Source organism: Esox lucius, chromosome 1, assembly GCF_011004845.1.
Source record: "Esox lucius isolate fEsoLuc1 chromosome 1, fEsoLuc1.pri, whole genome shotgun sequence".
NCBI lineage: Eukaryota > Metazoa > Chordata > Actinopteri > Esociformes > Esocidae > Esox > Esox lucius.
Window position 1 is genome coordinate 9,953,076 of NC_047569.1, and position 23,039 is coordinate 9,976,114.

The following is a 23,039-nucleotide window of genomic DNA, read 5'->3' on the forward strand; positions in this document are numbered from 1 at the left end:
AGCAATGACTCCAATCACTCCATGGCTGGTTCCTTTCTTTGGAAAACAATAACAGCATAAAAGGGTCACGTAATACAATTATTCTCGCAAATAAATGAAAATCATGGTATTTCAGATATGTGTTGTGGAAAGGCATTAATGATATATAGAATTTGGAATGTTTGAGAAGGGAATCGAACAGGGTCACAATATTGAATGACCGGGATGTTCCCTCTACACCACAGGGCCAGCTGGCAGACTGAAGAGTCTCATCGGGTTGTGATCTATAATACCCAAAATAGCACACGGATGCATATTTTGAAATTCCACCAGAAACATTAACAACAATATAACTTTTAAAGACAATGGTCCAGTCGTCCTTTACACCAATTGTCATCCAAATCCATTCAGGTGTTTTGGAGGAAATGTCATTTAAGTGTGTTTTTATCAACAGCAAAATCATGAGAAACATCGGTTATGTTTATAGCGCCCCCAAGCGGTATTTGAGTTTTCCTGTCCATTCCTAGCAGACACATTCATGAGTATGTTTCGTTTCGTAGCTGTTTGATGTTCCATTTGGGTTTAATGGACGTTTAAAGTCATAGACCCGCCCAGTTCAATTTCATTCGCTGATTTCGGCCATATTGTTTGAGATATCAACTTCCCTTATATAACATTTAAAGATAATGGTTCAAAGGTCCTTCACACCAAACGGCATGCAAATCCGTTCAGCAGTCTCGGAGATATTGTTAACGAGTTTTTCACAGAAGACAAAATGGAGGCCATAATATTTGAGATATCAACTTTTCTTATACAACTTTTAAAGACAATGGTCCAGTGGTCCTTTACACCAATTGTCAGCCGAATCTGTTCAGTGGTTTCGGAGGAGATGTCGTTTAAGTTTGTTTTTATTAACGGCAAAATCGTGATAAACATTGGTTATGTTTATAGCGCCCCCAAGAGGTATTTCTGCTTGGGACTTTTTCTGTCCATTCTTGAGAGACACATGTACTGGTATGTTTCGTTTCATAGCTGTTTGATTTTCCATTTGGGATTAATGGACGTCTAAAGTCATAGACCCGCCGTACTATTTGAGATATCAGCTTTCCTTATATAACTTTTAAAGATAAAGGTTCAAAGGTCCTTCACACCAAACAGCATGCAAATCCGTTCAGCGGTCTTGGAGGAGATGTCGTTAACGTGTTTTTCACCAAAGGAAAATCCAAGGGGCGAATTTAAAAGACCCCATATACTTTTTTGGTCAGCATGAGAAGGGCTACAGCGCTACCATGAGGAGTATGGGTACCTTCGGACCTTGGCCGTCTACAATCAGGCAAAGTTTGGAGCGTTTTGAACCCGAGGGGACCAAGCTATGGACCTCTGAAAATGTCCCTGGTGAATAATAATAATTAAAGCTGCAAGCAGCGTTTCAGGGGGCCAAGCGGGACACAGGAAGCAATTTACTGCATGTTCTCACTAGAGAAATGTTTTGCTATTTAAAAATGCCCAATGCAGCTAGTAGTCAGGATGTCCAATCGAAGGAGAGGAAATTAAAACAAAACAAAAATACCTTGAAACCAGAAATTTCCTAAACATCATGGAATCATGGTATTACATAGGGGATATATATATTTGTGTGAAGGCTAAAAAGTACAGAGTGGCTATACATTTCTGAAATACAACACTTGGAACATCTCAAAGGGGAATCAAACCAGAGTCAGAATATTGAAGAACAGGGATGTCCCCACTACACCACAGGGGCTACTTCTTGTCCCTACCGCTCTCTATCCTCTCCAAAATGTAAATTTTACCCCAGCCATGACAATTTTGCTGGGATAAAGTTGGCAACAAAACGTTTGTAACGGAACTAAAGTGTACTGTTGTACAAAGATTATTATAGACGGCTAGCTAATAGCTTTACATCCTACTTATAACAAAATCAATGACTCCAATCACTCCATGGCTGGTTCCTTTCTTTGGAAATCAATTACAGTATATAACAGGTCACGTAATACAAATGTTCTCACAAATATTTGTCTACAATCAGGCAAAGTTTGGAGCATTTTGAACCAGAGGGGACCGAGCTATGGACCTCTGAAAATGGCCCTGGAGAATAATAATAATAATAAAACGTACAAACATAAAAGGGTTCCAGCAACTTCGTTGCTTGGCCCCCTAAATATTTATAAACATACCTACCTAGCAAATTAGCCAGACTATTAACTATTTCTAACAGCTTGCTCGATTGAAGGCCCGGGGCCTGGTCTTCTTGGAGCAAGACAAAATATATTATCTGTAATTTGAACGTTTAACTACAGTATCTATGTTAGATTTGTGCGGTTAGTAATTTTACTCCCAATTTCTATCATTTGCTAATTGCCAGGATATACCCCATTTTCATAGCGTTAGTTGAATATGTGTTTTCATAGCGTTGAACTGCATTGGTTGAATATGTACATTATCTGCGATAGATGGCTCCAATACTGTACTGAAAAAGGAATGTTTTGTCTTTCATATCTCAGGTAGAACAGTCGACACAACACTGGTGTGCTGGGATTAGTGGTATATCAGATTAGTCTAAAATGTATTGATGAAGAATGGAGCAGGAGTGACGATGAAGGTAAGAAATGACTACTGACTACAAACTCTAACATTGAATTAAGGATTATAAAGCATACTATAATTGCTAAAACACCACACTTGACTTCTCCGATGCAGCTGCAAACTGATACTAGACACAAAGGGAGAAACATTGTTCATGGACAACTTGGACAAAGCAGCAAAGAGGGACATCAAACAGCGGACACGGCACCGCAAGCGACAGGTTATGTGTAGAAAGAAAAAACAGGTTTTTAGAATGTTTGTTTATATTTGATTGGAAGTCATGACTAAATTCTCTTAAAAAATAAAATAAGGCCACATCTAAAATAGGTTCACATCCCTTTTTATATGAAGGTAAAACAGCGACATAGGTTTTTTACTTGTACAAAATATTTGCAAACTTGGAATTACTTTTGTAGACATGATGTCTGGTGTGGATACTGGATTTTTGGTTTCCTAAAATTATCTGCCCAGCGAAGGTCACTCGAACTGGACTGATTCCCACACACACAATTCTCAATTACTGCTACCAGACACTCTACTTTATATCGTTTTTGGTATATTTATTAGGGTGTAGATATTTTGTTGTCCATTACTTTAAATGTTTTGCTATTTGTTTTTAGCCTTTCTATTGGTGCATTGCTGTGAGTTTAGCATTGCGTAAAGTTTTTTTTTTCACACTGACAATTTATTTTCTGTTGTTACTCCTCAGAATCTGTACATTATTCCAAACATTTGCCCGTCAGTGTCCTTTTGAGAACTTTCTATTCTTGTATTGCTGTGTGGGAACCTGGAAGCATTCTTTAATTACATTGCTGTTTTTAGTAATGTGTCCCAATATTTACTTGATTTGAATTAATATACATAACATATTTTTATGTAACGGTGTCAGCATCCTGGTGTGGGGGTATTTCTTGTCAGGATAGAAGGGGAAAATGGACAGTGCAAAATACAAACAGATTATCGAGAAAAACCTATTTAACCCCCAGTGCAACACACAGTAATATACTGTACATGGAATTCATATTGCCTAATTAGTGGCTTTTATTAGGAGTCTGGGAGGTGATTTATGAAAAGTTTTAGAGAATGGTTGAGAGGGAATACTTAGGTTATTATAGAGGAATGATGTTAATACAGTTTTGTCAAATAATGTCACATTATGTTAATCATTGTGTTCTCCAACCTCATTAAGCATTAAAGGAGAACATTCAGAGCTGTTGTCTTTGCAAAGGGAGGTTGCAAAAGGTATTAACTCAAGGGGTGGCAATAATTGTGGCACACATATTTGAGAATACGTTTTTCTTTCCATTGTCTTACTTTACTTAAAGGTTAGGTATTCGTTAATATTTTGAAGATAAGATTAAGATGAAGAGCACAAACAATAAATACATTTTTCACTGCCCATTTTGTTTATATTTACCAAGGGTGCCGATATTAGTTGCAGGCACTGTAGGCCGTTGGTGGACTTGGCCTTTTGTGGTACTGGTTTGACACTCCTGTTCTAGTCTAAATGTTCCAGTGAAAGCAACTTGCCCAGTGAAATATTGAAAAGAGATTATGCATTGCCCATGAGCTTGTGCCTAAAGCTTTCTTTCTCAAACAGAAGATACTATTGAAAGAGTCATTCAACATTGACTATGCTACCTGCAGCAGACAGGCAGCAGGCAGAATAGTGGTTATGACATCTGACTACTAACCAAAGGGTTGCAAAATCTAATCTCAAGCTGGCAAGTGGAAACATGTTTGTGTCCCAGAACATAGAACTTACATCAAATGTGTATGTGACCGTCAACTAAATATGTAAAATGTAAAAGATTACTCTGGTCCCTGACTTAAGGTTAGGATTGGGGTTAAGGTTAGGGCTGGTTTTCTCAATCATGCTCACATGTTTTGCATTTGACTTGGTCCTGCAGAAGAATAGACAGTGTTGCTTTAACCTTGGCAGAGTTGCTCAAACCAGACTGTGAGGCCCCGCAGTGCCTGACAGGCACATTTTAGAGAACTGTGCTATGTGGAAAGCAAAAATGGACTGACCAACTGGATAACAGGGTTACAGTAATGAATATAACTTGGGGAAGTTTCTGAAGCCTGATGCATTCGTACTGATTAAAGCACTGAGTCCCATTGTTTAGATAGGTAGAGGAGTGTGAGAGAGCGGAGCTGGTATTTGCATAGGGGGCATCTATTGTCTGTCCAGATGCTGTAAGAACTCTTAGAATTGAAGAAGTTACTTATGGCAGGAAGGACAGCTGTCCTTTGTGTGAAGCTTAGGTAAACACAACAGTAAACATTATGGCAGGAAGGATAAGGTGGGGGAGGATTGCATTTGACTTGTGTGATAGAACAAAGGGAATGTGTTTTATTGACATGAGACAGATGGCAGCATCTTACCACACCCCTTTTCCTCCCTTATATACTGTTGAAATGACATTAAAAAAAACAGTATGTTATGAATTTATAACTATGTTATCCTTCAAGTTACCAGTGGAAATATTGTAATCAGATTACAGATACTTTTGAAAAAAATGAAATTACTTCATGGACTACTACAATTGATGCGCAAAATAATTATCACATTCTATATGTTTGATTGTTTTAATTTAATGTTTTAAAAACATAGTTATTTAAAACCAAATAACAGTTGTGTGCCTCAGATGTTGTGTGTGTGATCATCATTTTGCGGTGGTCTCGCATATTTTGATTAGTGACAGATGAAGCATTAATTTAACTTCCTCCGGTTCTGGCTGGTGATAATATTAGCCTGACCCATATTAAATTTGATTTAGAAAACTACTATCGACGCATCTCTCTCTGAACAATGACTGGCCTGGTGATACCGGGTGTTTTATCTTTTTTCAGATAGGACTTGTTTAGAAGATTGTGCAACTATTTCTCAAATTGCTGTTAACAAAGCGCTGCCTTGAAGATAAAAGATCATATTGAATTTATCATGATATTTAGGGAGGAAACATGTACAGGGAAGCACTCTGCTGAAGGATGTTGATTTGCATTTGATGCGGTGACCTCAATTCCCTACTGGATCCCAGAAAAGTGCGATCATTGGTTTTCAATGACTGCTGACAACACTGACTTTAAGCTAAGAGTGCAGGTATACACTCACCTAAAGGATTATTAGGAACACCTGTTCAATTTCTCATTAATGCAATTATCTAATCAACCAATCACATGGCAGTTGCTTCAATGCATTTAGGGGTGTGGTCCTGGTCAAGACAATCTCCTGAACTCCAAACTGAATGTCAGAATGGGAAAGAAAGGTGATCTAAGCAATTTTGAGCATGGCATGGATGTTGGAGTATTTCACAATCTGCTCAGTTACTGGGATTTTCACGCACAACCATTTCTAGGGTTTACAAAGAATGGTGTGAAAAGGGAAAAACATCCAGTATGCGGCAGTCCTGTGGGCAAAAATGCCTTGTTGATGCTAGGGGTCAGAGGAGAATGGGCCGACTGATTCAAGCTGATAGAAGAGCAACTTTGACTGAAATAACCACTCGTTACAACCGAGGTTTGCAAAGCATTTGCGAAGCCAAAACACGCACAACCTTGAGGCGGATGGGCTACAACAGCAGAAGACCCCACCGGGTACCACTCATCTCCACTACAAATAGGAAAAAAGAGGCTACAATTTGCACAAGCTCACCAAAATTGACAGTTGAAGACTGGAAGAATGTTGCCTGGTCTGATGAGTCTCGATTTCTGTTGAGACATTCAGATGGTAGACACAGAATTTGGCGTAAACAGAATGAGAACATGGATCCATCATGCCTTGTTACCACTGTGCAGGCTGGTGGTGGTGGTGTAATGGTGTGGGGGATGTTTTCTTGGCACACTTTAGGCCCCTTAGTGCCAATTGGGCATTGTTTAAATGCCACGGCCTACCTGAGCATTGTTTCTGACCATGTCCATCCCTTTATGACCACCATGTACCCATACTCCGATGGCTACTTCCAGCAGGATAATGCACCATGTCACAAAGCTCGAATCATTTCAAATTGGTTTCTTGAACATGACAATGAGTTCACTGTACTGAAATGGCCCCCACAGTCACCAGATCTCAACCCAATAGAGCATCTTTGGGATGTGGTGGAACGGAAGCTTCGTGCCCTGGATGTGCATCCCACAAATCTCCATCAACTGCAAGATGCTATCCTATCAATATGGGCCAACATTTCTAAAGAATGCTTTCAGCACCTTGTTGAATCAATGCCACGTAGAATTAAGGCAGTTCTGAAGGCGAAAGGGGGTCAAACACAGTATTAGTATGGTGTTCCTAATAATCCTTTAGGTGAGTGTATGTTTATTTCTGTAATTTGCGTATTGAAAATCCATCTCTGGTAGCCCTAATAATCGCAGGTTACGTTCGCAGAGGAACAAATATTTCACGTGCATTCGCGTGCCTGGAGTTTCTGTACCTTTATGACTGCGTTGGTGGTTGTGGAGAAAAACTTCAGAATAGCGGTGAAGTTAGCTTTATATTCAAGCAGGGGTGACTGGTCATTAGGGGCAACAGTTTTCAACAGAAAGAACAAAATTGTTACTTTTACTTCTCGAAGTTTGCTTCCTATAATTTATTATATATTAATATAGCATCTTCTTAAATTGCATATGATTTGTGTTATATTTCCTTGTGTAATATTTCAATTGTTTTATATTTCATTGGTCCCTGCCTTGCTGCTTAAGACTGCGTTCTGCCGATTCGAGTTAGCAGTAGTAGGCCATAGGCCAAGCTGGAATTTGGGGCTAGCCCCTCTCTCACAACGCAATGTACATTGTATGTGTGAAAATACAAATATCTGCATGCTCAGAATTTTTGTGTGATCAATGTAGATCACACAAATTTGATGCCAAGTGGGGCTGACAGCCGGTAGCCAAACAACAGCGTCATTTTGTATTTCAGACCTGATTGGCTGTCTGTCTGTCTGGCGCCAACATTAGTCTGCAAGAAGTGCGAGGAGGGTAGATTGTCTTAGCTAGCTTGTTAGCTTCACGAACACCAGATAACTTGAGAAAATTAATTAAGTTTGAGCACCGGTTTGAAACCCTGACTTTGGAGGAGAAACTTGAAGTAAAGCGACTTGGTGCCCATCAGCCACTGGATATTGTCATCACTCAAACTGCTGGTAAAAGTAACCGCGGGTTTAACGTGGAGTGGTTTTTGAAGAAAAAGTGGCTAACGGTTAGCAAACAAAAGAAGGCACTCTTCTGTTTTCCATGTCTGCTATTTGGTGGAAATGGTACTTGGTCGAGGATGCGTTACAAAGATTTGAAACATATTTCTGAGAGGATTGCAAAACATGAGAGCAGCGGGAGTCATTTGGATAATGCTATGAAATTGGGCTTACTTGGAAGGGTAAATGTCGCAGCCCAAGTTGACAGTGCATGCAGGCGCTCCATTGAGCAGCATAACAAACAGGTGGAGGAAAACCGGTATGTTCTCAGTCAGATGATAACATATATTAAACTGTGTGGAAAATGTGAAACCACACTGCCGGGGCACGACGAATCCTGGAATATTCCGATGCATTTTTGAGACTGTGTGTGAGGGCGATGTGTGCCTAACAATACAGTGACAGAGAGGTTTTTGGAGTTTGTGGAAGTCAAAGACAAAACTGGACTCTGCCTCTCTAATAGCATCAAGCGTGTGCTGGAACCACTGAAGCTGGGAGAAAAGCTGATCGCTCAGACTTATGATGGTGCAGCTGTAATGAGTGGAAACGTCAGAGGGGTACAGACACTAATGAAAGAGACATACCCACATGCCCAGTTTGTTCACTGCTATGCTCACCAGCTGAACCTGACCTTGCAGCAGCTTTGTTCAGCAAGGATGTTTTTTTCAGATTTAACTGCTTTTGCCACCTTTTTCACTGGTGTTCCAAAACGTGTTGTAGCACTTGCTGAGTCAACACAGAGATGCATTCCAAGTCCACCCGCTGTACATTGGAACATTAAAAGTAGGACTGTCAATGCAGTTTGGGAAAACCGCGCTGCGCTATTCCTGTGTATGGAGGACATACGCACACAACCAGGATGGGATGAGGCCACCATAAGTGAGGCCTATGGCCTGTAAAAAAAAAAATGTTTCTAGGAGAACGTCCAGAATATGCGGAAGCAAACTGATGAATGGGCTGCCACCGTTCACGATGGAACAAACGAGCCAGGCCGACAAGTAACCAACACAGCGCCGGTGATGGAGGCATGTGACACAGTCATCGACCAGGTGGAGCAGAGGTTTTCACAAAGTGCCCACCTGATCGCTGCCAAGCTGGTGGACAGCTCGCTCTTCCCACAATTTGTCCTGTCATTCCCTACATCTGAGCTTGACTGTGCGGTGAAACTATCGCCTCTAGGAAACGAGGAAAAGTTGTTTGAGCTGACCACTCTGTACCGCCACACTGAGCTTCACACTGGTAAGACGGCCCTGTCTCTGTTAAGATCCATCCATGAGAGCAACCTAGAGGAGGCTTTTGCTGAAACCGTCACTCTGCTGAAAATTATCATAACAACACCTATGACGACATCCATATTTTTGTACTGGATCGATTGATATAGATGGTGACGAGAGTCAGGGTGTCCATGCTTATCTATTAAGGTTGTTGTCATAAAATGGATCTGTATCCCTAAAAAGTTGTATTTCCGCTTAGTTGTGGCCTTCAGTGGTGTCGAACTCATTGCTGTTCGTGTATGGCCCTGAAGGCACATGGGTTCTGAGCTTGGTTGCATTCCTGATTTAGGTTTGTAAATGTGATGTGTGGTATTTTGTGTGAGAGAGAAGGAGAGAAATTACCCTAGAAGGTATCTCTCTCTCCAGTATGTGTACTACAACACCTGGTAGAAGCAAGCAACTCTGTCGTTAAAAGTTTTGTGGAGGCACACTGTTTGTTGATGTGTTAAATAAACACATCAGTAGCAGGAGGGAGTTTTGTAGCTTTACAGGTATGTATCCTATAATTTGAAATGGTCTGTGCCCCACCAATTTTTTACATATGAAAACACCACCGCTTGTCTCAAGACATTCTGGTACTTGGAGTCTATTATAGTCATGTGATATTAAGATGTATTTCTCAATTTGACCATCACAGGAAAGTTAATGCAATTATTGATGTGCATATGTTAATAACTGTAATATATTTACATAAATGTAAATTACCGGAAATGTTACATTTAATGTAGCCCTCTATGGGGCAAGAAACTACCCTTTTGGACCTCACACTGCTCCTTTAATTTTTTTTATAAAAAAAATGTATTTATTAATATTTTTGTCCAATGAAATGAGGGACTGTGTGGCCTTTTGTCTTGGGTGGAGCAGCACTTTTAGGAAGCCGCATGGGACTCAATGCCACCAACTGGTAAGATAAATATCCCTTTTTAACATGTTTGAATGGAAATAATGTTAAATAAAAAATATGTGCATGAGTATGTAAAGAAGTATGTTTGATTGTTTAAAGACTTATTTTGTTTTTATTTATATACTAAAACTCTGTTTTTTAGTTTGTTTCCTCAGGGCAACATATCATGCTAGTGTGTAGTTGCGATTGGATGCATAATTATGACCATAGTCAATGTTTTATTTTACTATCTACTAAAACTTACAGGACATGAAAACCAAAAAAAATGTATGGCTGGAAGGATAATTACAGTTAGGACAATGAGCTTGAAAGAGAGTCAGGAAGAGTGGATCCCTGAATCAGGTTTCAGGGACACTAGAAGGTAAGGGGTCAGTCAACAGTTAAAGGTCAGTATGTGTGTTTGTTAGCATGCATGTCAGTGAATGAAGAAGGGTATATGACACATTCAAACTTGTATTTCCTGCTTTCTTTTTTAAGGAGAATGTCTGTCTGTAGACAATGAGACTGAGGATAAAGATGTAGCAGAGGTTGACGTTCCACGCCTACCTCGGTGGAGAACATACTACAATGCACACATTCAGACACACTGAAAGACACACACTTGCACATACAGTGGGAAGAACAAGTATTTGATACACTGCCAATTTGGCACGTTTTCCAACTTACAAAGCATGTAGAGGTTTGTAATTTTTATCACATTGTATGATTTTTAAATAATTAATTTGCATTTTATTGCATGACATAAGAATTTGATCACCTACCAACCAGTAAGAATTCCGACTCTCACAGGCCTGTTAGTTTTTCTTTAAGAAGCCCTCCTATTCTCCACTCATTACCTGTATTAACTGCACCTGTTTGAACTCATTACCTGTATAAAAGATACCTGTCCACACACTCAATCAAACAGACTCCAACCTCTCCACAATAGCCAAGACCAGAGAGCTGTGTAAGGACATCAGGGATAAAATTGTAGACCTGGACAAGGCTGGGATGGGCTACAGGACAATAGGCAAGCAGCTTGGTGAGAAGGCAACAACTGTTGGCCCAATTATTAGGAAATGGAAGAAGTTCAAGATGACGGTCAATCTCCCTCGTTCTGGGGCTCCATGCAAGATCTCACCTCGTGGGGCATCAATGATCATGAGGAAGGTGAGGGATCAGCCCAGAACTACACGGCAGGACCTGGTCAATGACCTGAAGAGAGCTGGGACCACAGTCTCAAAGAAAACCATTAGTAACACACTACGCCGTCATGGATTAAAATCCTGCAGCACACACAAGGTCCCCCTGCTCAAGCCAGCACATGTCCAGGCCCGTCTGAAGTTTGCCAATGACCATCTGGATGATCCAGAGGAGGAATGGGAGAAGGTCATATGGTATTATGAGACTAAAATAGAGCTTTTTGGTCTAAACTTCACTTGCCGTGTTTGGAGGAAGAAGAAAGATGAGTACAACCCCAAGAACAACATCCCAAACGTGAAGCATGGAGATGGAAACATCATTCTTTGGGGATGCTTTTCTGCAAAGGGGACAGGACAACTGCACCAAATTGAGGGGAGGATGGATGGGGCCATGTATCGCGAGATCTTGGCCAACAACCTCCTTCCCTCAGTAAGAGCATTGAAGATGAGTCGTGGCTGGGTCTTCCAGCATGACAACGACCCGAAACACACAGCCAGGGCAACTAAAGAGTGGCTCCGTAAGAAGCATTTTAAGGGCCTGGAGTGGCCTAGCCAGTCTCCAGACCTGAACCCAATAGAAAATATTTGGAGGGAGCTGAAAGTCTGTATTGCCCAGCAACAGCCCCGAAACCTGAAGGATCTGGAGAAGGTCTGTACGGAGGAGTGGGCCAAAATCCCTGCTGCAGTGTGTACAAACCTGGTCAAGAACTACAGGAAACTTAAGATCTCTGTAATTGCAAACAAAGGTGGTCATTCAGGCTAGACGCAGTCGACTTCTTCGGCACTGGCACAATGGTTGTGGTCTTGAAGCACTTAACGGCTGGCTCTTTGTTGTCCCTGTCGAATCGGGCATAGAACCTGTATAACTGGTCGGTGAAGGAGACGACGCTGGCTCTGGGGGTTCTCTGTTCTTTGGCTGGTAGTCTGTGATGGCTTGGATGCCCTGCCACCTTCGTCTGGGTTCGGAATTGTTGCTGAAGTGCTCCTCAATCCGCATTTTGTGGTTATTTTTAGCTAACTTGATGCCCCTTTTCAGGTTATCCCTGGATGAGCTGTAGGTCTCCTCATCGCCGGATCTGAAAGGAGCATTGTGTGCCTTTAGCTGTTGTTGGACCTCTCTGTTCGTCGATGGCTTCTGGTTGGGGAAGGTCTTTATTCGATTATGGGTGGTGACATTGTTGATGTAATCCAGAATGGAGGAAGCATATATTTCAATGTCCGTATGGGAGTTAAGAGTGGCTTGAGTAGCACACAAACTCCAGTCTGCGTGTTAAAACTGGTACTGTAAAAGTGAGTCTGAACCTTCTGGACACATTTTGACTGTCCTCACTGATGGTTTCACACGTTTAATGAGCGGTAAATACTTAGGGAGTAGGAACAATGAAAGATGATCAGAGTGTTCCATGTGGGGGAGGGGAATATATTTTTAAGCCTCTGGAATGTTTGTATACACATGGTCCAGTGTATTGTCTCCTCTGGTGGGGCAAGAGACATTTTGGTGGAATTTGGGAAAAACTGTTTTCAGATCACAAAAACAACATCCGGGTGTTCCGTCAGCTGTTTGCTAATGGCAGTTATTTAATTGCTAGTTCAGCATTAGCATTCTGGGGTATGTAGACTGCCATAACAACAATTGATGTAAACTCCCGATGCAAGTAAAAAGGCCTGCATCTAATCATCAGGTACTCCAGATTGGTTGAGCAGTGGGTTGTATTTCCCACATGAAAACTCTGCACACACTCCGGGACCTAGACAAACAACAAACAATCAACAAACAAATATAAAAAGGGTCCCTGCATGTAGTCCTACCAACATTATTCATCTGTACTCTCTCAGAGGCTGAAAAGATGAGCAATATTAGCAGAATAATGACAGCCCAGGATGTTCTGGAACACATCCTTGATCAGGATAGTGAAGTTGAGGAAGAAGTGAAGATGATCTTGAGATCAATTCTGATCATGATGATAAGTTGTCAGATGATGAGGGTATTGTTCCACAGCCATCAACCCCAAGAGAGACATTCATAATAAAGAAAAGGAACTAATAGAATTGTCCTCATCCCCAAACATGCGTCTGGGAACAATATCAGCCCAAACCAGAAAGAAAGCATTGCCAGGGCCCACTATGATGGCAGTGTCACAGATATAAAGCTCTGCCTATGAACTGGTCATTCCTGATTCAGTTCCGAAAATTAGAAATGATTAATTTAGAAGGGGGATGTGATTTTGGGCAGGACTGAAGAGAACTGGACAAAACACATTTACATGCTTTTTTAAGGCTTCTCGTCCTGGCTGTGGTTTGTATTTCCAAAGACGAATCAACAGTCACCCTGTGGCAGGGCCATATTCAGAGCCACCATGTCTTTGGAGACCTTTTCTATTTTCTCATGGGTCAACTGGTTTTTTAATCGGGAGACCAGAGTTGACAGGCGGGAGAGAGATAAGCTGGCAGCTATGAGGACAGTGTGGGACAAGTGGGTAGAGCCACTGCTCAAAACCCCAGTCCTAATGTCACTGTGGATGAAAGTCTGGGGGCATTCAGAGAGGCAATGCATGCCTTCAAAGCCAGTAAAATATGGCATAAATATCCGGCCATCTTGTGATGCAAACACAAGCTATGCGTGGAACATATGCAGGTTTACACTGGTAAACCCATTGGAGGAGCACCCGGGCATGTGGGTGGTTCTTGACATGATCTAGGGCCTCAGTGGCCACAACAGTACCTGTGACAACTTTGTCACCTCCCACACCTTGGGTCAGGAGCTGCTCAAATGGAAGCTTACAATGGTCAGAACTGTTAGGGAAAATAAACCAGAGCTCCCTGCTGAACTGCTGTCAATCAAGAACAGGGCCCCTCAATCCTTAAAATTTGCCTTTACATACACCACAGCCCTGGTCTCCTCATGTCCCAATGAGGGAAAAATGTTGTGCTGATGAGCACGCTGCATAAGGATGTCAAGGTCAGCACCAGAGAGGACCAGAAACCTGAGATGATCCTGAATTACAAGGGATTGGTGGACAATCTTGACAAGGTGACTGGGTCCTACAGCTTCAAACGCATGACAGCGCACTGGCCTTTTGGTCATCTTTTATTACATTGTGGATGTGTCGGCCTACAATGCATCTGTCATCTAGACTGAGATCTTCCCAGATTGGAAAGCATCCAAGCTGTTCAAGAGATGGCTTTTCAGCGAGGAGCCTGGGAGAGCACATGTGACACCCCGCATTGAGAGAAGGCAGCACCTGCCAAGAGTAACTACGTTCACTAAGATTTCTTGAGCTTGGAGTTTTTTATGAACAGACCAATACAGAAGAAGTACATTGTACTGCAAATTAAAATCAGTTCAACGCACCTTTGAACATTTTAGTTTCCATATCCATGTTAACAAAGACTTGTGGAAAATTGTAGGAAGAGTTTGAGACAAAAAAATCTGTCAAACTCAAAGAGAACAAAGTTTATACAGGTGGAGTGCGGGAGAATTAACTTTATTTATTCATAGTCAGATGAGCAGGATATCCAGTCAACAGTAAAAAGATGGTTGATTATTGGAAGGACTTAGTGACAGATTTTGGCATGCGGAAACGCCACAATTACAAAGTAAACGCAAGAAAAGATGGTGAGAGGAAAAACCTAGTAACATAGAGGGCAGGCAGAAAGGACACCGCTGCCAAAAGATGAATAAAGGAATTTCAGTCTGTGCTTGGAGAGCAGAGCCGACTGAGAACCAATGGGGTATTTTAATCAGCTATTGTTTGGGAAGCATCCATGCTTAAGCCTCCTCCCTACACACACACACGCACACATTGTTAAAGCTCCTGCTTGTGTGTGCAAGCTCTGTATCCATCTGCCAAGGTCCTTTACAAACCTAAACAAGAGAGAGAGAGTGAGAAAGAGGGAGAGAAAGGCTGAGAAAAGAAAGAAAGAGAGAGAGCACAGAAGGAAATACAAAATTCTATGCCAACATGGCAATTATTAAAATGTCACCATCTATTTCGGTCCCGGAGCTGTACTGGCTAGCGAGGAATACATTACCTAAATCTAGTGGGCTGGATCGATGCCCTTCCCGTTTTGGCCTCTCAGACTCTACCTGGGAATCAATAAGGGTCCGAGAACTGGCCAGCAGTCTGTAAACAGACAGACATAGAAAACAACAGAGTTCAGTCTCCTCCCTCCCTCTATTCAAACATCCATCAATTTATTTGTATTTTTGTTTTTGCGGGGGCGGGGTGGGGGACCGGGGGTGAGCAAGGACCCCTCAGTTAACCGTGGATAATGCTTGTCTGCTCGGGGTGTTTTTGGGTGACTGGTTGTAGTGGACTGCCTGGGTATGGTTTCTCACTCACACCCCGTACTGACCAGGCCTAGCCATGGTTGCTGTATTTCAAATGAGAGGAATCCCTCTCTTTCCCTCTCCCTCCATGCCACCAATACAGTTTCTGAGTAAGAGATGACCCCTGTAAACCTCACACTCACTCACACGCTCTCTCTCTCTCACACACGCACACACACACACACACACACACACACACACAGGGAGAAAAAGAGTGTTCTGTCGCTGTTTTGACCCTATACCACCCAGGGACAGATTAGTAATGACACTATTATGACCTCGCCCCCATGACCGTTGGAAGAGTGCGTGGACTTGCCACCTCTGGTCTGGCCCTGAAATCCAATTACCCAGCCGCACAGGGAGGCAGGGAGAGTAGAGGGGCAGGATACATGACAAGAACAGGACCCAGAACTATTTTTCAGCTAGCTGCCTCTTATCCGTTCTTGTCCTCTTCTCACCCAACATCTTCACAGCCTGACTTACTCTTCGTTTCCCAGCTCAACCTTTTTACTGTACCAACCCAGAAACAAACAAAGACTGAACGTTGCGTGTTTTTGGAGGACTTGCATTGCAGGCGTTTTTGCAACAACCATTGTGCTAGATAGATTGAAATGTAATGGGGTATCCTGATGTGAACCATGTTCCTCTGTATTGGACATCCTAGCCCAGCCACTTCTCAGGATGCTCTTCAGTCAGCATCTCATCTACATGGTGATAGGAAAAACGTAAAGAGATCCCACCTGTATTTTAGTTAGATAGGTGATAAACATCCCTTTATACCCCTTCTATTCATGATCTGTGAAATTATGTCACAAGGGTACCCTCCAATCTCTAAAACGAACTCTGAGAGAGTGAGATTGTTTTCAATCTAATCTCTGTTAATCTCCATCGACCCTGTCTCTAAATCAGCCGTAAGGATTTATAAACAAAGGTGCAGAAAGGGTATCTGAAACTTAAGCCTTGGTGCCAAGGGCCATTTTTTTGTCTTCATCCTGACGAAGGTGTTACAACTGGAATTATCTAGAGTAGAATTTATCTATACTCAACACCTGGGATTAGACAACACATGCAGTCCTGATATGTCTGCTGGGATATAAGACTTATAGCAGGCTTAGGAATGTGAGCAACATAGCAGGACAGGAGTGGTTAGGGCAGTCAGAACATGAATAGGCTGCTGGATGATGTTTTTGGTATTTGTGTGTGTGATGGGGTCCAACAGTAAGTAGTGGGTCTGAGTTTCATACTTGAGGGCTTGGAGGAAATTGCATCCCTCTAAGAGAGAGAGAAAGAAAAATTGAGAGAGCTTTTAGTTTTTCCCTTCCAGGAAATGAAGTTGAGTGTTTAGGGAAGTATGCCGGCATCATTAGGCTAAAGTAGGTTAACAACAACAGCTACTCAGGGACATTGGAACACCACAACTGCACATACACACACACACACATGCACATACACACATACAGCAGAGCACAGAAGTCAGAACACCAACTCCTTAGGGAGTGCGCTCAAAACCTCAACAACATGGTAATAAAGAAAAAAAATAACTTCCTCAGCTCTTTCGCCTTCCATCTCTTTCTCTCTCTATCACTTACTGTGCATTCTAAAGTCTTTCCTATCTTTTAGATGAGTTTATTGTTTAAATCTTGGAACTAAAAGAGGTACATAGACAGAAAGTTAAAAATAAACTGCAGTGGGTATAGAAAGCTGCCTGTCAGGAGTCAAATACTGTTTGTGCAAGTAAGTGTGTGTGTGCACTTGTGTTCATATGTGTGTGTGCGTGCGTTCTTGCGTGCACATGTGTGCCTGTGCTTTTCTCATGTGTGTAAAGTGCCACTTCATGAGAGAAGCGAGGTGGAGGGGTAAGCCAGAGAGAAGGATGAAACAGCCCAAAGGGAAGCGGAATAGGGCAAAAAAAAAGATTATGAAGAGTAAAGACAGAATCTTGAAATTACAAATTCATGATGGTACAGAGGAACATGAGGGGAGAGTTCAGGATATCTAGGATGATGATGAGGATGATGATGGTAAAGAGGAGGATGTTGTAGAGTGTTTGATAATAGTGAAGATGATGATGACGGTGGTAGAGGGAAGGATGATGATAATGACAGAGAAGCGGAGTAGTGTGTCGAGAGGATGACGATAGCAAAGAAGAGGATAATGATGGAGAGGATGTTGCGGAGTAGATGATAATGGTGATGAGGATGACGGTACAAACAATGAGAATGATGGTGAAGAGGATTATGACGTAGAGAATATGGTGACAGTAGAGAGGATGATGGTGATTAGATCATGGTACTGAAGATGGATAATGATAGCAAAGATAATTATATAGAGGTTTGCGGGGATCATTTGCCAATATCGATAGTTAGGTCTGGAAATAATTGGACACTGACACAAGTTTAGTTATTTTTGTCTGTTTACCAAAATATATAAGTTACAGTTGAATAATGTGGCAACGGCTTCCATTCACATTTGGAAGCTATTGTTGTGAACCCACAACATGCAGTCAAAGGAGCTCTCAATGCAAGTGAACAGGCCATCCTTAGTATGCAAAAAGATATTCCATCAGAGAGATAGAAGGAAAATTAGGAGTGGCCAAATCAACATTTTGATTCATTCTGAGAAAAAAAGAACGCACTGGTGAGTTCTGCAACACAAAAAGGCCTGGATGTCCACGGAAGACAACAGTGGTAGATGATCGTAGGGTCCTTTCCATAGTAAAGAAAACCCATTCGCAAAACATCCAGCCAAGTGAAGAACATTCTCCCGAAGGTAGGCATATCATTATCCAAGTATACCACAAGAGCATGGTGTAAATCATTCATAAGCCTCAAGAATAGAAATGCCAGATTAGACTTTAAAAAAAAAACTAAAAAAGCCATCCGAGTTCTGGAACAGCATTCTTTGGACAGATGAAACTAAGATCAAACTGTACCACAATTATGTTAAGAAAAAAGTATGGAGAAGTCTTGGAAGGGCTCATGATTCAAAGCATACCACATCATCTGTAAAACACGGTGGAGGCAGTGTGATGGCATGGACATGCATATCTTCCAATGGCACTGGGTCAATAGTGTTTATTGATGATGTGACAGAAGACAGAAGCAGTCAGATTAATTCTGAAGTGTAAAGAGATATATTGTCTGCTCAGATTCAGCCAAATTCAAATGTGATTGGACAGCGCTTCACTTTACAGATGGACAATGAACCAAAACATACTGGGCAAGCAACCCGGGAGTGTTTTAAGGAAAATAAGTGGAATATTCTGCAACAGCCAAGTCCATCACCTGATCTGAACCTGCTCAAGCATGCATTTCATGTGCTGAAGACAAAACTTAAGGCAGAAAGATCCACGAACAAACAACAACGGCAGTAAAGGCCTGACAAAGCATCATGAAGGAGGAATCCTGCCGTCCATGCGTTCCAGACCTCAAGCAATAAAATGTAAATTTTATTTATGATTATAAAAATTGTGTCAGTGTCCAAATATTCCCAGATCTTACTATATCCATTCACCACCAAAGAAGGTTTAACAGTGGTTACAAGGCCAACATGATCTATCCGGTACTAACTAGAACTTTTTTTATTTGTGTGTAAGAACCGTATTCGATTGATGCATTGTCTTGTTTTTCTATCATCGACAAACAGAATTTAGAGAAGTTTTTACATAGTTTTCCAGTAGCGCTCTAGTGAATACATTTTTCTTTGCTTTCTAATATTAGAGAAGCCTCCTCTTCAAACTGCAGTGTGTGTGTGTGTGTGTGTGTGTGTGTGAGTCTCCAGTCCAGATACAGGTCACAGAACCCAGATAGTACGCTATCCTAGGGACCAAATCGGAGTTTAATTTCAATCATTTGCATGGCTACCCGTATCGACCTTGCCATCTCACCCCCCCACCCCACCCATTGCCAAACACACACACACACGCACACAAATATTCCCTCTTGAGAAGATCAATCAGTAACGATTTACCTTGACTACATATCCATAAAGCATTTATTATACATCATTTCATGAACAGATCGCAGCCGCATTATTAAAGGTTAATGAAACATGTTCATAGCCTATCTACAGCTCATTCAAGTCATGCTACGGAAGTGCTCCTAAGTATCAAGGTTGAATTGCGGGAACCGCTTTAACAAGATATATAAGGGTTTTCCCTTTGCCTTTTTACAGCAAGTTATCTTCTCTAATGCTCTGGATATGTGTTGTCTGTTGTGGGTTTTGTACAGTAGCCCTGCTTACACAGAGTCACCATGAATTAAAAGTGCACATGTGTTAAAACTGTAGGCCACAACAGCCTTGAATTGAATAGTTAATACTCCAGCAACGTTGGCCAAATTTATTGAGCTACCAGTTGGCATTTCTGCTTAGACAAATTCCCCAAATGTTCAAATGTTAAATAAAATATGTGGGAGGTTCAAGAAGTAGATGGGCTTACACCAACAACATAGTGAGTCGAGTGCAGAGATGACTTTTATAGCAAAACATATTAGATCTACTGTTGCCCCTCAAGCAAACACTATTACATTCTTGTTTTGCTTTTCTCATTAGCCTAATAAAGGAAATTAATAATGAGTTTGACCTTTTTTTGTGTGATATTTTTCAAGTATACTTTAATTGATGAATACTCAGATAGGTTTACTCATGAACAAAAGCACCACTATAAGTGGTTTATAATGAAGTAAAAAAAATACCACAACTTTCAAAAGTAAACAATCTGCATTGTTTAGTAAAAGGTAGGCTATAGGATAAAAGGAATGTGATTTCACTGTTGTGGTAGCCTATATGACTAATGTAATTTTACCAGCTGGCATCTGTGCTTCATAGAACAACTTGAAAATAGTTAATGTTAACAAGAAAGCGTGGTGACTTGAGTAAACTGAGTTTATTGCATTGTAACATATATCAAGACACCAAAATATTAATTCAAATATTTCTCAATTTATAATCACATCAAATTTGTTGCTTTAAATGCTTTTAAAAAGCTTTTGCAACTGTTTACCAATTAGAACTTATTCAGATATTGTCCAAAATTGGCATGGATCAGACAGGCCATAATTTGTATATTCAGACATTGTTCATTCTGGCTTCCTTACAAAGGGTGTCCCACATGGGCCCATTTTAGGTCCTGTGCTATTTACTGTCTGCTCAAACTATGTTATTCTTTCTACAAAAAATAAAGTACTTTCACTTTAATGCGGATGATACTCTTGTATATCCTATCACCCCCATGGGGGAGAAGGCTGTTTCTAAGCTTCAATCAACCTTTAGTGCCGTGCAGAAAGATTTGTTGAGCTGTTTCTTAATGCAGGAAAAACCAAGTATATGTTTTTCAATATCACCTAAAAATACTTCTGAATAACCTGTACAAACGTAGTTGGAATGATGCCCTCATTGAATGGGTCCCTGAGGATAAATATCTGGCCATGTGGATTGAAAGTAGCCTTTCCACAAAACAATACATATACTTTCTGGTTATATATCATTATAGGAAATAGGTTCAGCACACATAATTGCATTTTGTATCTTGAAGTAGCTATCTCTCCCTAAAATCTCACCGCACTTCACTTGAGACAGTCTAGCATCCTCCACTGACTGTTTGCCTGGGCCCGCATTGAGTGGCAACTGATCCTTTGGTTCAAAACATACCTCACATCCTTCTTGAAAAGGTACCAACCATTTGAGCTAATCAAAACATACTATCTTGATAGCCCCATCCGTGAATTTTGAAACTAGCTGTTTTGAAGTTAATGGTACCTTCTTGATAACGCTCCGGGTTAACTAATGTTAGAAATCCTTTTGATCTCAACTGAATTTGGGTAGCTCTGATTCCATGTAGAAGAATTTCCACAGTGCTGAAAGGTTGGATTAGTTGGTCCCGTAGGGATTTCCAGACAGATGGTAGGAGTCCATTTTGTTGATGAATTTATTTGTTATGATTGCATTCTGTAGGATTGTTTTGTGTGTATGACTGAGGGTTTAATTAAGCTTTTTTTGTTAACATGTGTTAGGGGTGCTGTTTCTGTAGATGATAGTATTTGCACAGCTCATCTGTACAATAGATCTAGGTCTTGGTGTTATCTGTTAATTTATATTGAATATATAATATAAATCTTAAGCATTTTAAATAATTATTATGAAGTTATTTAATATTTAAATTAAATTCACCATTTCAGAATTACAGCAATAAATATTATTTCAGTCAATTAAACTTAACACAGGATGGTAAAGCTAGCATTTCCCCCTTCACTTAAGAGTAAAGTCACACACTTTTTCCAACTTAGTAAATGAATGCTATGCAATCATCATTAAGCATTTAATGTTATTTCATGGTTTACATTACACTTCAAAGCAAATCAGTTAACCAGTTGACAAGTCAGCTAAGAGAAACCAGTTTTGATTGTTGATTGCAGAGAGATGAGAGGTCAGTGTGTCATCCTAAATATATTCAGACATAGCTACCATAATAAACAATGTTTTGGCTGATATTTTATATGATGAGTTCTTAACAGTTATACAGATCTGGAGAATGGTTTTACGTACCCTAATGTTAGCTTGCTAAAATAACATTACAGAAGCAAACATACTGGAAAGGCTATCTTGCTCTGCCACAATAAGCTAGTACATTTTGCTCAGTTACTGAAATTGATAATTTAAATAGAATTCATATTTGCCAAATCTATTTAAGAAAATACCTACAAAAAAATTTAATATTAGGAAAATCTTGATTAATTGCTTTCCCATTTTCTATTCAACCCATATCATAAAATAAAATGTAAATGGACGTTTTTCATGTTGGGCTATGATGTCGTGGAGGTCTATTACAAACACTTTAAACAATAATACACAAACGGACACAAGTATATAACCCAAACACACACACACTGTACATACATATAGACTGTTTTCACGATTGTTTACAAGTCACCTTATCACTGCCTGTAAAGTCAGCCAACTGCCCCATATTCTACCTGTGCATGCATGTTCATGTGTGTCATTCCTGAGGTTGAGTGAGAGAATTGAGATGTGAGAAAGAGAATTGTTCATGACAGCCCCGAGAAACAACACCTGCTACCTCGCTAAATCGTTTAGCATAAAGTAATCAAACTTTTCTCATTATCTCAGCAATGCCATCCAATTAGGCATGATACATCTACAGCTCTGTAATTATCCCAAATTACAACTCATTATGCTCTGATTTACTTATGTTTTAATTTGCTAGCATTAGCACTTAGCGTTTTACTAGACATTGTTGTTGTCGTTAATGCTGATGCTGTTTGTTCTGTTGTCACACTCCAGTGTCATGCTCCAGTGAGTTCTCGCTATGCGGCTCCTTATCTTTCTTGCATTGGTGTTAATATTCAAGATACCATTCTCACAACTTTCTTGGACTCCCTGACAAGTATTGGCTGTTTCTGCATTAAGTGGTCATCACATCGCCAATATTAAAATTACTGATTAAATACAAATGAAAATTTGCTATCAAGCTAAATCTGGTGGAATAACACGTTGTACTAGGTCCCTGGCAAATACATTAATTGGTACTTAGCGGTGAAGTCTTTTCCAATCAGATCAGACAAA